Here is a 16,071-nt window from a genome sequence, read left to right as displayed (position 1 = left end):
TCCATCCTTTCTCCACATCCATCCTCTCCTCACCTCCATCCTCTCCCCACCTCCATCTTCTCTCCACTTCCATCCTCTCAAAACCTCCATCCTCTTACCACCTTCATCCCCTCCCCACCTCCATCCTCTCTCCACATCCATCCTCTCCCCACCTCCATCCTCTCTCCACCTCCATCCTCTCACCACATCCATAATCTCACCACCTCCATAATCTCACCATCTCCATCCTCCCTCCACCTCCATCTCCATCCTCCCTCCACCTCCATCCTCTCACCACATCCATCTTCTCACCACCTCTATCCTTTCTCCACTTCCATCCTCTCTCCACCTCCAGCCTATCTCCACCTCTATTTCCTCTCCATCTCCATCCTCCCACCACCTCTATCCTCTCTCTACCTCAAGCTTATCTCCACTTCAATCCTCTCTCCACCTCAATCCTATATCCACCTCCATCCTCTCACCACCACCATCCTCTCTCTACCTCCATCCTCTCTCCACCTCCATTCCCCTTCCATCTCCATCCTCCCTCCACCCCCATCCTTTCACCACCACCATCCTCTCTCCACCTCCATCTTTTCACCACCTCCATCCTCTCACCACCTCTATACTCTCACCACCACCATCCTATCTCTACCTCCATCCTCTCACCATCTCCATTATATCTCCACCTTTCCTCTTTCCACCTCCATCCTCTCTCTCCCTCTTTCTTCCCTCCCAATGGTCTTTTCCTGTCTCCCTCCTCCCCTCTCTCTCTCTCTTTCACTCTCTTTCTTCTTTATCTCTTTCTTTCTTTCTTTCTTTCTTTCTTTCTTTCTTTCTTTCTTTCTTTCTTTCTTTCTTTCTTTCTTTCTTTCTTTCCTTCCTTCCTTCCTTGTTTCCTCTTCCTCACCACAATCCTTTCTCTCGCTTTCTTTCTGCCCCACCCCCATTTATTTTATGTTCACCTAAATTGCGCCACCCCCAACTGGCTAACTGAGCAACTAAGATCTAACATTTCAGACAATAAATCCATTGGCTCACAACCTGCGTTCCTGTAACTGTGAAGCATTTATTCCTCTTAAGTATCATTTCTTATTACATCCATCATCCCGACCTCACAAAACACAGCGTCCTTACATCATGGGGTTATTTAATAACATAGTATAAAGGAATAAAAAAGGTGCACAGTAAACTATACCAACCAATTAGTCTAAAGATGATGAATCTGTAAAAGCTGATTTTTGATTGGTTGGTATGGGTTGCAAAATGTAAGTGGTCATTGATAGGCTTTAAAAGGCAGCATGCCAATAAGCCAATAAATGCATGAAATAATTAAGAATTAATAATACATGAACACTTACCTAATAACACATTTTCCAACCTAATTAGTACAAGGTGGCGATTTTTTCAACAGCATTTGATATAAAACTTGGACCCGTAGACGCACTGTAGTTTATCATATCAATACCATGGTGCATCTTTCAATGCATTTACATTCTATGCTAGCAACAAAGCTAGAATTGGTGAAACCTAAACCCCTTTTGTGTTTTCATGCAAAGCTACACTCCCCCTTGGTTTTATAAGACTGGTGTATTAACTGCTCAGGGATGCTAAAAAAAAAATAAAAAAAATAATTACAGCCTCCAGAAAATCCCCCTTTCCCATCATACACTGCCTATGTGCTCTTCTCATTCAACAGATTTTTTATTTTAATTTATTTTTGCATTTATATCTGATATATTAGGTTCAATTTACTCCATGTATTTAATTTGCTGATGTTTATGCTCATTGATTTATTTTTTATTTTTTTATCAGGATCTACTTAAAAAAAAAAAAAATTGTGAAGGAGACAATTTTGTAGGGTATATTGATGATTTCTTTAGAAAAACAGTATCCACCAAACAAGTGAACAAATGTTAGTGTAAAAAAGGTTTCTATTTATTTTTTAAAACCTGCAAATATTTTACTTAGATGATTTGTTTGCTATACATATTAAAGACTGTGGGTCCTATAGTACGTTTATGTATTTTTATATCATACACACTGAATCAGATTGTTAATGTACTTTATAATGAGGTTCTTTTTATTAAAACATAGTATAAATAAATATATATATATATATATATATATATATATATATATATATATATATATATATATATATATATATTAATTTAAAAAAAAAGTATAAATATATATATATATATATATATATATATATATATATATATATATATATATATATATATATATATATATATATATATAGATAGATAGATAGATAGATAGATAGATAGATAGATAAATATATATAAATAGATAAATATATATATATATATATATATATATATATATATATATATATATATATATATATATATATATATATATATTAATTTAAAAAAAATGTTGGCCTTATAGTGCCTTTATTCATTTTCACATCATGCATAGTGGACTCTATACTGTATTTTTACATCATACACACTGGATTAGATTGTTAATGTACTTTATACTGAGGTTCTCTTTATTAAAAAAATAAATACAATTAAAAAAATAAAACCTGTCAGCCTTATAGTGCCTTTATTCATTTTCACATCATGCATAGTGGACTACACTTGTAATGTACTTTATACTGAGGTAAAAATAAAATATAATTAAGAAAAAAAAAACTTTTGGCCCTATAGTGCCTTTATTCATTTACATCATGCATACTGGATTACACTTTTAATGTACTTTACACGGATGTTCCATTTATTAAAAATAAATAAGAAATAATTAAGAAATAATTAAGAAAGAAAAAACCTGTTGGCCCTATAGTGCCTTTATTAATTGTTACATCATGCATACTGGATTACACTTTTAATGCACTTTAATGTACTATACCGAGGCTCTCTTTATATAAAAAAAAAAATACAGTTGGCCCACTGTTAATTTTTTTTATACTGATGTTCTATTTATTAACCAAAATAAAAATAATTATATATATAAAAAAAACAAAAACAAAAAACAAAGAGACTCTCAAACTTCCCATTTTTACATTTTAAAAACAATTTTAGAGTAACATCAGTGTTGCATAAGCATATGCATAGAAATTAATATGTCTGTATTACTCAGTAACAAAGGCCATTACGTTGCATTGCACGTAATTTCTTTTTTTAACAGAGATCCGGAAAATAATATTTTATGGGTTTAGCTAACACCAAGCTGTCATGGTCTACCCAGAGCCAAGTGAAAGAACTTGCCACCAACAAGCATGGGCTGTCACTGTATATGTTGGCATGCAGATACATAGAAGGTAACAAAAATGTAACAATAAGTATATATTTGTTTTATATATATATATATATATATATATATATATATATATATATATAATTTCATGAAGGTATCAAGCATTTAAAAATCTAACATTTTCAATTGTCCAATATATATATATATATATATATATATATATATATATATATATATATATATATATATGAATATATTCTGTGACAACCCAAGGCTGCAGTAAATATAAAAACATCATCATTAATCATGAAGCACCCTCATAGCAGTTATCTATTAAAAAATGACTATGCAAAAACAAGGAAGCTGTAAGAAATACAGTATATACAGTATATAAATATATATATATATATATATATATATATATATATATATATATATATATATATATATATCAGAGTTAAAAATCCCAATGTTATATAAATTATAATATTGTATATACTGTAATATATTGCATACATTGCATTACTAAAAAAAATCCTATAGAAATGTATATTATAAAGATAAATAGCCATTCATACCTTTTATTTCTGATTTTCCACCCATGAGGTTCTAAAAAAAATATATAAAAATATAAATATTATGGCAACCAATCTATTTATATATTAGAGTTTGCACAGTCATCATTCCATCTGGCCTATATTACCCACTAGCAATGTAAAAAAAAAATACCCTCCAAATTATTAAAATACAAGCTTCTCAAACACATTTTCAAATCAGTATATTCAGTCTATCTATCTATCTATCTATCTATCTATCTATCTATCTATCTATCTATCTATCTATCTATCTATATATCTATCTATCTATCTATCTATCTATCTATATATCTATCAATCCATCTATTTATCTATCTTTACCTATATCTTGACCAATCAATATCTATCAATATCTATCAATATCTATCTATCTATCTATCTATCTATCTATCTATCTATCTATCTATCTATCCATCCATCCATCCATCTATTCCTTATCTATTTATCTATCTTTACCTATATCTTGACCAATCAATATCTATCTATCTATCTATCTATCTATCTATCTATCTATCTATCTATCTATCTATCTATCTATTCCATATCTATCTATCTATCTATCTATCTATCTATCTATCTATCTATCTATCTATCTATCTATCTATCTATCTATCTATCTACCTATCTATCTATCCACAAACCACATTGGTTTGGAGAGGGGCCTACTCATCCACAGTTTGAGAGGCCTGTCAAAAAAAAAAGTCCTTTTTATAACGATTTTTTATCTCCATAAAAAAAAATATTACAATTTAAAATATTTTTAGTATATATAGTGGAGTGGATTGGAGTGGATTGAAATTCTGTATTTATGGAATGTTTTAAATGGATTTTAAAGGAATCTCAATTTTTTTATTCTGTAATTTTAAATATTTAAAGCCTATTAAAAATAACAACAAAAACATAATAACAATAGTGTAATAATAATAATGATAATAAATAATAGTAATAATAATAGTAATATTAACAAATGTATTATTACTAATAATAATACTAATAATAATATTAACACATGTATTATTACTAATAATGATAATAATATTAACACATGTATTATTACTAATAATGATAATAATATTAACACATGTTTTATTACTAATAATGATAATAATAGTAATAGTAATAATAATAACACAAATAGTACTATAGAAATGTGAATAGAAAATAGAAATATGAATAGAAATAGAAAATAGAAATATGCCTAAACTATGGATTCCTGGATAAAGGCCTAATGGTCACTATAAAAAATTAAGATTAAAAATTAAGATGAATAATTTAAAAGAAATTGGCCATTTTTTGCTTATTCATTTCTAAATTGTATTATTCTGAGCACTACCTTTTGTCTGCCTATTTATTTAATGTATCTTTAATTTATGCTCTGCTTTATGTAACCATTTATTCGTAAAAATAAACAGAAAATATACAGTATATCATGTAAAATTGATATGCCTTTCACAAAATTAAAAATAAGACACATCATTCAGACCATAATAAAAAAATAAAATAAAAACATTAAAAAAAATGTTATTAATATCAAACAATTACCATGGAATATTACGTAACAGTTTTTTTTCTAAAAATCTGAAAGCTTCCAAAATCACACCCTCCAATTTTTCTCTCCAAATTGCCAAAATTAGAAATTTTTTCTCTACAAGAAAAAAATATTATACACCCAGCGCTCGAACATTCTTTTAATTAGTTTTTTTTTTTATTGTTTTTAATTAACCCTGCCACTGGAAGATGTTTTATTTCTCCACCATAGATGTGTCTTTTTTAATTATGATGCACAATGGTCACCCACTTCAGTGTGAAATGACATGGTCCTCGGACGCGTAGAGAAGGTAAACAAGATGTCATTCCTCGTCTTAGGCCTTTTCTTTAAGCATAATAGGAGGCCCATCTTTTTTTTTTGCTGCACTATTTCAGTGTGTCTCTCCCACCCTCAGTCCCTTTAAATTAAGACGCCGAGTACAAGCATGGAAGATTATAATGAGACCCGAGGTACTGTGAATGCTGCTAATTCTCCTGTGTGAAGCTCGGGGTCTTTTAATTCGGAGAGGCTGAGCGATCTTAAAAGGCTAAAACCTTTGCGGTGAATTTATAAATAAAGAAAATCCTTTCGCCTACTGCTATGGGAGAGCTGTGGTTATGTTATTGTTGCTATTTGACAGTCCTGACCCCCCAAAAAAATACAGGTAAAAAAATTACTGATCAGCCATCGGATTCTGTAGGCAACTGGTTAATTAATTAAATAAATAAATAATAAAAAAAAATCACCATCTTAATACTAGGCCCTTTGCAAATCTGCCTAATATTATTTTTAAACCTAAAATAAAAAATGAAGATTGAAGATATGGGAGAGCTGTGATTATGATGCTATTTGACAGTCCTGACCCCAAAACAATAAAAAATAAATTGCTGATCAGCCATTGGATTCTGTAGGCAACTGGTTAATTAATTAAATAAATAAATAAATAAATAAAACAATCACCATCTTAATACTAGGCCCTTTGCAAAGCTGCCTAATATTATTTTTAAATCTAAAATAAAAAATACAAAATGAAGATTAAAGATATGGGAGATTATGTTATTGTTGCTATTTGACAGTCCTGACCCCCAAAACAATAAAAAATGTATTGCTGATCAGCCATCGGATTCTGTAGGCAACTGGTTAATTAATTAAATAAATAAATAAATAAAATCACCATCTTAATACTAGGCCCTTTGCAATGCTGCCTATTTTTCGGCCTAAAATAAAAAAAATTATGAAGATTGAAAATAAAAAAAATAATAAAAAAAATTATGGAGATTGGAGATATGGGAGAGCTGTGATTATGTTATTGTTGATATTTGACAGTCCTGACCCCCCCCAAAAAAAAAAAAAAAAATTGCTGATCAGCCATCAGATTCTGTAGGCAACTGGTTAATTTAAAAAAAAAAATAATAATAATAAAAAATAAATGAAAAAAATCACCATCTTAATACTAGGCCCTTTTGCAATGCTGCCTAATATTATTTTTAAACCTAAAATAAAAAAATAATGAAGATTGAAGATATGGGAGAGCTGTGATTATGTTATTGTTGCTATTTGACAGTCCTGACCCCCCCAAAAAAATAATTGCTGATCAGCCATTGGATTCTGTAGGCAACTGGTCAATTAATTAAATAAATAAATAAATAATAAAAAAATAAAAATCACCATCGTAATACTAGGCCCTTTTGCAATGCTGCCTAAAATTATTTTTAAACCTAAAAAAATAAATAATGAAGATTGAAGATATGGGAGAGCTGTAGGCAACTGGTTAATTAACAAAAAAATAAAAAATAATAATTAAAAAAATGAAAACAAATCACCATCTTAATACTAGGCCCTTTGCAATGCTGCCTATTTTTTTTTTTCAGCCTAAAATAAAAAAAATAATGAAGATTGAAGATATGGGAGAGCTGTAGGCAACTGGTTAATTAAAAAAAAAAATAATAATAAAAAAAAAAAAAGGAAAAAAATCACCATCCTAATACTAGGCCCTTTGCAATGCTGCCTAATTTTTTTTTTTCAGCCTAAAATAAAAAAAATAATGAAGATTGAAAATTAAAAAAAAATAAAAATAACAAAAAAAATGATACTCACGGTCTACGGTTAGCACGTCGTCTGGTAGATGCATCGTTCTTGGAGATGCTGGCAAAATGAGTCTTTTCTCCAACATCCTACCCTCTTGTGGCCGTTGGTTGCATCTCTCGGTGACGTAAAAAAAGGTGCTATCCATTCAGAACGCTTCTCTGCAGCTTTTTTTTTTTTGAGGTTCTTAGAATCCCTCCTTTTTCTTCTGCACAACCTTATGCACCAAAAAGTTGAGCCTTCGCATAAAAAAAAAAGAAGAAGAAAAACGATAACACCAACCTCCTTTTTAGCCACGGCAGAGATACAGAAAGACCAACACAATGAGATAGGCTTCCAAGAGCCACCAAACCTCACAAGGGAGAAAAAAACCCGAGCGAAAGACAATCATGCCATGGGTCTTTTCACCTAAATACTGCTTTATCCGTTGGCTCCTCCTCGCATTCCTTTGGGTTTGGCCCAAGGAAAAATGTTGATTGGGGCATCACTGAACAAGGGGGAGTGGTCGGAATCGGAAAAATAGAGGTATGGGAAGTCTTGGAGACACCTAACACAATGCAACCACCCCCTCCCTCCCTCTTTCCTCACTCCAAGTACTTAATGATTCCTCTCAAGCAATTATTTTCTTGGGAAAGAATTTTTTTTTTTTTTTTTTAAGGGAAAAACTGGAGCACAGTCATGAAAGAACACTCAGCAAAAAATTTTAGCACTCAGAAATTTATCTCAGGAAGTGAAGGGAATTAGCCTCGTACAAAGTTCAAATCTCAAACCAAGACGACGTTAACATATGAAAGGAGCTGTTGGGGATTGTTGGCTTGACTGGGCATAACTTCCTTCAAAAAAGTTTTTTTTGTTTAATAATTTTCTTTTATTTTTTTTTATTTTTTTTACAGTTTGTTTCCACTTATGTGTAATAATTGTTGGCCATCCTTGTTTTTTTTTATAATTTTCTTTTATTTTTTTATTTTTTTTTACAGTTTGTTTCCACTTATGTGTAATAATTGTTGGCCATCCTTGTTTTTTTTTATAATTTTCTTTTATTTTTGTATTTATTTTTATAGTTTGTTTCCACGTATGTGTAATAATTGTTGGCCATCCTTTTTTTTTTTGTTATCATTTTCTTTTATTATTTTTTTGCAGTTCGTTTCCACTTAGGCCCCGTACACACGTCCGAGAAACTCGACGGGCAAAACACATAGTTTTTCTCGTCGAGTTTCTTGTTCGGCTGTCAAAAAACTAGTCGAGCCAAATTTCCCCATTGCCCAACGAGGAAATAGAGAACATGCTCTCTATTTGGCTCGATGAGTTTCCCGACGGGTTTCTCTGTGAAAAGTGTACACACGACCGGTTTTCTCGGCAGAATACGTCTCCCATCGAGTGTCGTGTGTACGGGGTGTACGTGTAATAATTGTTGACCATCCTTGTTTTTTTTTATAATTTTCTTTTATTTTTTAACTTTTTTTTTTATAGTTTGTTTCCACTTATGTGTAATAATTGTTGGCCATCCTTTTTTTTTTGTTATAATTTTCTTTTCTTTTTTGATTTTATTTTTGCAGTTCGTTTCCACTTACGTGTAATAATTGTTGGCCATCCTTGTTTTTTATAATTTTCTTTTATTTTTTTTTGTATTTTTTTTTACAGTTCGTTTCCACTTACGTGTAATAATTGTTGGCCATCCTTGTTTTTTTTTTTTTTTATAATTTTCTTTTATTTTTTATATTTTTTTTGTAGTTCGTTTCCACTTACGTGTAATAATTGTTGGCCATCCTTATTTTTTATAATTTTCTTTTATTTATTTTTAATTTTTTTACAGTTTGTTTCCACTTACGTGTAATAATTGTTGGCCAGCTTTGTTTTTTTTTTTTTATATATAATTTTCTTTTATTTATTTTTTCTTTATTTTTTACCGTTTGTTTCCACTTACATGTAATAATTGTTGGCCACCCTTGTTTTTTTTTTTTTTTTTTTATATAATTTTCTTTTATTTATTTTTTATTTATTTTTTACAGTTTGTTTCCACTTACGTGTAATAATTGTTGGCCATCCTCGATTTGTTTTTTTAATTTTTTACCTACTTGGAGTTTATTAATTGTCCACCACACAGGTCTGGATCTGCATTTTTATTTTTTTTTTAATGTCTGGTTTCCAGGGCTAATTTCGAACCTCTCTTTGGAAGCTGGACTAATGGTCCGTAGAAAATGCACAATGAATTCACTTTTCTGTCTTCTTGCATGGGAACTCGGAACGTCCTGAACTTGACAGGCAGTCTACTGAATGTTAATGAGATGTCTCAAGTTCATTGTCAAAAGGCCCTTCGCAGACACCCTGTTCTCTCCCATAGACAGCCTTCAATTCCAACGCTTGTTTTGTTCCAATGACTAAACCCTTGTGAGTGTGTGTGAGTGTGTGAGTGTGTGTGTGTGTGAGTGTGTGAGTGTGTGTGTGTGTGAGTGTGTGAGTGTGTGTGTTTTTTATTTTTTTCTAATGCATTTGAAGTATCCAGACTTCCACACCGGCATAATTAGCCAATAAAATTTGCATGGCCGGTCCTTCCGGTTAAATAAACAATTCTCATACTTACGCCTTCAAAACAACGGCTCCGGCCAAATGGGTCCAACATTCCTCCTCGGCTCTGATTCTGGATACACGGATAGAAAGGAAATGCACATACGTGATGCAGGTACTGGGGCTGTGATTTTTATTTATTTTTATTAAAAAATTCAACCATGCTTTATTTTCATGTAGGATTCTGACCGAGAGTCATCATCATTTTTTATATTATTATTTTACCTAATATTATCCAAATATTGGTTGTGATTATTATTATTTATTATTAATATTATTATTATTATTATTATTATTATTATTATTATATAAACAAATAATATGTCCATATTGCTGTCATACATACACACAGAACACACAAAACACACACAGAACACACAAAACACACACAACACATACAGACACACACATACACGCAAAACACACAAAGCTCATACACACACAGAACAAACCAAACACATACACACAAAACACACATACAAAACACATACACACATAACACAAAAAGTTCATACACACACACAGAACAAACCAAACACATACACACAAAACACACACACACAAAACACATACACACACACAACACATACACACAGAACACACAAGGCTCATACACACACAGAACACACAAAACACATACACACACAGAACACACAAAACACACACACAAAACACATACACACACACACACACAGAACACACAAAACACATACACACACACACAAAACACATACACACAGAACACACAAAACACACACACAGAACACACAAAACACATACACACAGAAGACACAAAACACACACAACACATACAGACGCAAAACACACAAAGCTCATACACACACAAAAAACAAACCAAACACATACACACAAAACACATACACACAAATTACATATACACAAAACACATACGCACAGAACACACAAAGTTCATACACACACAGAACAAACCAAACACACACACACACACACAAAACACACATACACACAAAACACATACACACACACACACACAAAACACAAAACAAAATACACACAGAACACACAAGGCTCATACACACACACAGAACAAACCAAACACATACATACACACACACACATACACACAGAACACACAAAACACATACACACACAGAACACACAAAACACACACACACACAAAACACACAAAATACATACACACACAACACACACAGAACACACACAACACATACACACATACACACACACACACACACACACACAAAGCACTAAAAAAAACACACAAAACATACACAAACATTCACACAGTACGCACAAAACACATACACACAGAGATATTGGTTGTAATTATTATTTATTATGCAGTACGCACAAAACACACACAGCCACACAGGACACACAAAACACATACACACAGAACACACAAAACACATATACACAAGACACACACACACAACACATACACACACAGATATTGGTTGTCATTATTATTTATTTTTATATAAACAAATAATATTTGACCTCTCAGTTTCCACTCTGCTGCCATACATACACATACATACACACACATACACACACAAAACACATACACACACAACACACACACAAACACACAGAACACAAAACACACACACACACACACACACACACAAACTTAATATATATCGTTGACTAAATATTATAAATTACCATTAAAAATTATATTAAAAAAATATATTTAAAATATATTCAAAAACTGTGTTTTATACTCCCACTTTTTTATTTTTGCATTTTGTACAATGCTTTAAAAATCTTTTCTTTTTTTTTGTACGGAACTCTGATACCCTAACTATGTACTAATATTTTCTCACCAAGTTGGATAAATTAAGCCTCTTGTGTCTCTGGCTTTTGTTCAGACAAATCTTTTCATATTGTTAGCACTCCCTGGGAGCTGATTTAAACACGCCTTCCCTTAGACCCACGTGACCGACCCCCCCCCCCCCCCCCTCTCACGCTCTCTCTCTCCAAACCACCTTAAAAAATGCTCATTAGCAAAAAGCTAAGACGAGGATAATTATAATTAAAAACAGACACCTCTTGATTGCTTTTCTTTTTTTTTTTTTTAAACAAAAATTATTTAAATTTTTGGTTTTTACATTTAACATTTTTTTTTTATTATTATTAATTTACACCCTAAGGGTCTGTAATGCAACTAATATTTTTTATTTTTATTTAAAAAAAATTTAAGCACAGGTCTTAAATTTCTCCAACAAGAACGAACAGCCCTAATATTTTTTTGCGCCCCAAGATACTTTTTTTTTTTGCTTTACAGCCCCCCCCCCCCCACCACCACCTTAGCTGAGCCAAGAACCTTTTGTATGCATAAAACAGCTTAAAAGACCATATTACAGGCTTACCTAAGTACAGATGCACCTTGCGGAGATTCTTTCTACAATCCCAAAAGATGTCTTTTGTTCTTCTTTGTTTTCATAATTTTTTTATTTTTTTTTGCTGGATTTTTTTCTATATTTCTCACGAGGTGGAGACGATCTTCAAGAATATTGCATCGCTCTGGAGAGGGGAATGAAGCACTGTGCAAGAAAAAAAAAAAGAAAAGAGGAGATTGGCATGGCGTAAGGATACATGAACTACAAAGGGATGCGCCACGTAGCCTATACGTAATGTATACGTATTATATTTAAAAAAAAATAAAAAAAAGAACAAAAAATGATATGCAGATGTTTGGAAAGGGTGGCCTTACCCACGGTATTGATATATGTTTTTTTTTTTTTTGTTGTTATAAGTGGGAGGGGGGAGTAAAATTACACATTTTTACTCAGTTATGCATTTATTGTAATCGAGCCTCTGCTGCCATGCATATCTGCCTGGTAATTATGTGCTCATTAGCATATATGCAAATTGACAATCTATGCACACTGTGGGTGTGCACAGAATAATTTAACCATTACAAAATACAGCTGCATTTTCCCAGACTATATATATATTTATTATTTATTTCCCAGACTATTATTTTTATCATTATTTTTATTATTATTATGTTTTTACGTCAATTTAATTTTTATTTTTTGTATGCAAATCCATATATATATATATGAATTTGCATACAAAAAATAAAAATTATATTGACGTAAAAACATAATAATAATAATAATAAAAAAAATTCCCGTGCTTTATTTATTATTTATTTCCCAGACTATTTTTTTTATTATTATTATTATTATTATTATTATTATTATTATTATTATGTTTTTACGTCAATTTAATTTTTATTTTTTTGTATGCAAATCCATATATATATATATATAAATATATATATATATATATATATATATATATATATATATATATATATATATATATATATGGATTTGCATACAAAAAATAAAAATTAAATTGAAGTAAAAAATAATAATAATAATAAAAAAAATTTCCGTGCTTAGTCGTGCTGGGTTCTTTCAAGGATACCATATTTTTTTTTAGAATAACGTAGCCTTTTTTTATTTATTTTACTTTTTTTTTTAATCCTTGCTATCATATACTATTATTGTTAAGACACACAATATTTTATCGTGCCCTCAACAGTATGATCTTTATTGAAAGCATCAGAGTAATAGATAGATTATTTTTTTTGGCAAGTATTTTTAATGATAGGATCGCGTGGCATAAATAATGTGTTGGTAGGATGAATACGTTGCACATCAGACTGTGCCATTGTAAAGGATTTCCAAGTGTAACAGAAGACCGGCATTGATACAAGGCTACAAGGCAAACACAAATGGTGGTTTAATTCAGAGGCATTATAATACACGCTATTGTCGCAGGAACTATTCATGAAAAAGGCATTTTATTTATCTTATTTTTTTATTTTAGAGATTTATTTCAATTTTTTTTTCTTTTTTTTTCTTAATTAATAATGTTTTAAATTCTAAAATGGGAAAGCGGCAATCCAATAGATCATATAGGATGTGTTTTTATGAAAAAGGCATTTTTTTATCTTATTTTTTATTTTAGAGATTTATTTCAATTTTATTTTTTTATTTTTTCTTAATTAATAATGTTTTAAATTCTAAAAAGGGAAAGTGGCAATCCAATATATCATATAGGATGTGTTTTTGACGTGCAGAGGTATCATTTAAATCACTTACTAAAAAAAAAAAAAGAATAAACCCGTCTTCCCCAAGGAGGGGGTGGTTGTATTTAATCCCTTATAGATTTAGAAACAGATCGACTTCATTTATTCAGTTAATGTAAAATATAATTGATTACAACCTTGAGACATCTTTGAATAATTCTTAAATATTTCTTTGATTTTACATTTTTATTATTCTTAAATAATTCCTTGATTTTACATTTTTATTATTCTTAAATAATTCCTTGATTTTACATTTTTATTATTCTTAAATAATTCCTTAATTTTACATTTTTATTATTCTTAAATATTTCCTTAATTTTACATTTTTATTATTCTTAAATAATTCCTTGATTTTACATTTTTTTATTGCATTATATATATATTTTTTTATTTAAAAAAATATTCATATTAATAACTTTTTGTTTTCAGACGCCTTTCTTTAACTGAACATTATAAAGGAATTTTATTTTGTTAACAAAAAAAAACAAAAAAACTTGTTGTTGGTAGGTGTAATTGTATGGTTTATATGGAGTATAAAGGATTCATGCTGATTTATGTAAGTTCTTTTCCTGTTCCGTTGGAAAAGTACATTAGTAGAGAGTATTTGTGTTGCTTATTTTTGTACCTTTTGTATATTTGTTTCATTCTCTTCATGTCCATTTCAAAAGTACCATAGTAGAGTGTATTTTTTTTTTTTTGCTTATTTTTGTAACTTTTGTTTATTTTTTTTTAGTTCTCTTCCTGTCCATTGGAATAGTACCATAGTAGAGAGGTAGAGAGTATTTTTGTTGCTTATTTTTTGTACCTTTTGTATATTTGTTTCGTTCTCTTCATGTCCATTTGAAAAGTACCATAGTAGAGTGTATTTTTTTTTTTGCTTATATTTGTAACTTTTTTTTTTTTTTTAGTTCTTTTCCTGTCCATTGGAAAAAGCACCCTAGTAGAGAGTATTTTTGTTTCCTATTTTTATACCTTTTGTGTATTTGTTTCGTTCTCTTCACGTCCATTTGAAAAGTACAATAGTAGGGTGTACTTTTATTTATTCTTTGCTTATTTTTGTAACGTTTGTATATAGCAAAGAGTATTTTTGTTGCAGGTTTTTGTACTTTTTGTATATTTTTTTAGTTCTCTTCCTGTCCATTGTAAAAGTACCATAGTAGAGAGTATTTTTGTTGCAGGTTTTTGTACTTTTTGTATATTTTTTTAGTTCTCTTCCTGTCCATTGTAAAAGTACCATAGTAAAGAGTATTTTTGTTGCTTATTTTTGTACCGTTTGTATATTTGTTTCGTACTCTTCATGTCCATTGGAAAAGTGTCATAGTAGAGTGTATTTTTGTTGCTGGTTTTTGTACTTTTGGTATATGTTTTCCGTTCTCTGCATGTCCATTGGAAAAGAACCATAGTAGAGTGTATTTATTTATTTTTGCTTATTTTTGTAACTTTTGTATATTTTTTTAGTTCTCTTTGCATCTATTGGAAAAGTACCATAGCAGAGAGTATTTTTGTTGCAGGTTTTTGTCCATTGGAAAAAAAACATAGTAGAAAGTATTTTTTTTTGCTGATTTTTGTAACTTTTTTATATTTTTTTCGTTCTCTTTTTGTCCATTGGAATGCACCATATACAAGAGTATTTTTATACCATTTTTGTATTTTTTTTTAATCACAACCTTTTACTATGCATGCAGAAAATAGTAAGTCAACATACCATTAACACCTTAATGCGATCAAGATGTTTTATTTAATGTATCGATATTTCAGAGATTCTGTTTGGACATTTTATATGCACCTTTATGTATTGGTATGCTTATTTTTAAGTGGCTCTGCCAAAGAGCGTTAATTAAAATTAATGTTTTGCAACCCAAAATATAAAGCGTAGAATAAAGACATTAATTACATTTTACATTGTGCAATGCAAAATATAGCACAGAATATAGAAAAAAAAATATTAGAAATCAAAATAAATAGTTTAACTT

At 30.3% G+C, this 16,071-nt stretch overlaps 1 long non-coding RNA gene across 1 annotated transcript in view; it reads right to left on the bottom strand.

The window, feature by feature from the left end:
• LOC120921051 overlaps window positions 1-12,450 on the bottom strand; it is a 23,205-nt gene extending 10,755 nt beyond the window's left edge. The window contains exons 1-4 of the long non-coding RNA XR_005744825.1: window positions 12,363-12,450; window positions 10,001-10,057; window positions 7,432-7,658; window positions 3,789-3,819 (exon numbers count right to left, since the gene is read on the bottom strand). This is a non-coding gene — a long non-coding RNA (uncharacterized LOC120921051). The remainder of the gene's footprint in view (window positions 1-3,788; window positions 3,820-7,431; window positions 7,659-10,000; window positions 10,058-12,362) is intronic.
• Between the last annotated feature and the right edge of the window lie 3,621 nt (window positions 12,451-16,071).

This window comes from Rana temporaria, chromosome 13 (genome assembly GCF_905171775.1).
Source record: "Rana temporaria chromosome 13, aRanTem1.1, whole genome shotgun sequence".
Classification (NCBI taxonomy): domain Eukaryota; kingdom Metazoa; phylum Chordata; class Amphibia; order Anura; family Ranidae; genus Rana; species Rana temporaria.
The sequence above is the reverse complement of the archived record's forward strand: the minus strand, read 5'-3'. Positions and strand labels throughout refer to the sequence as shown.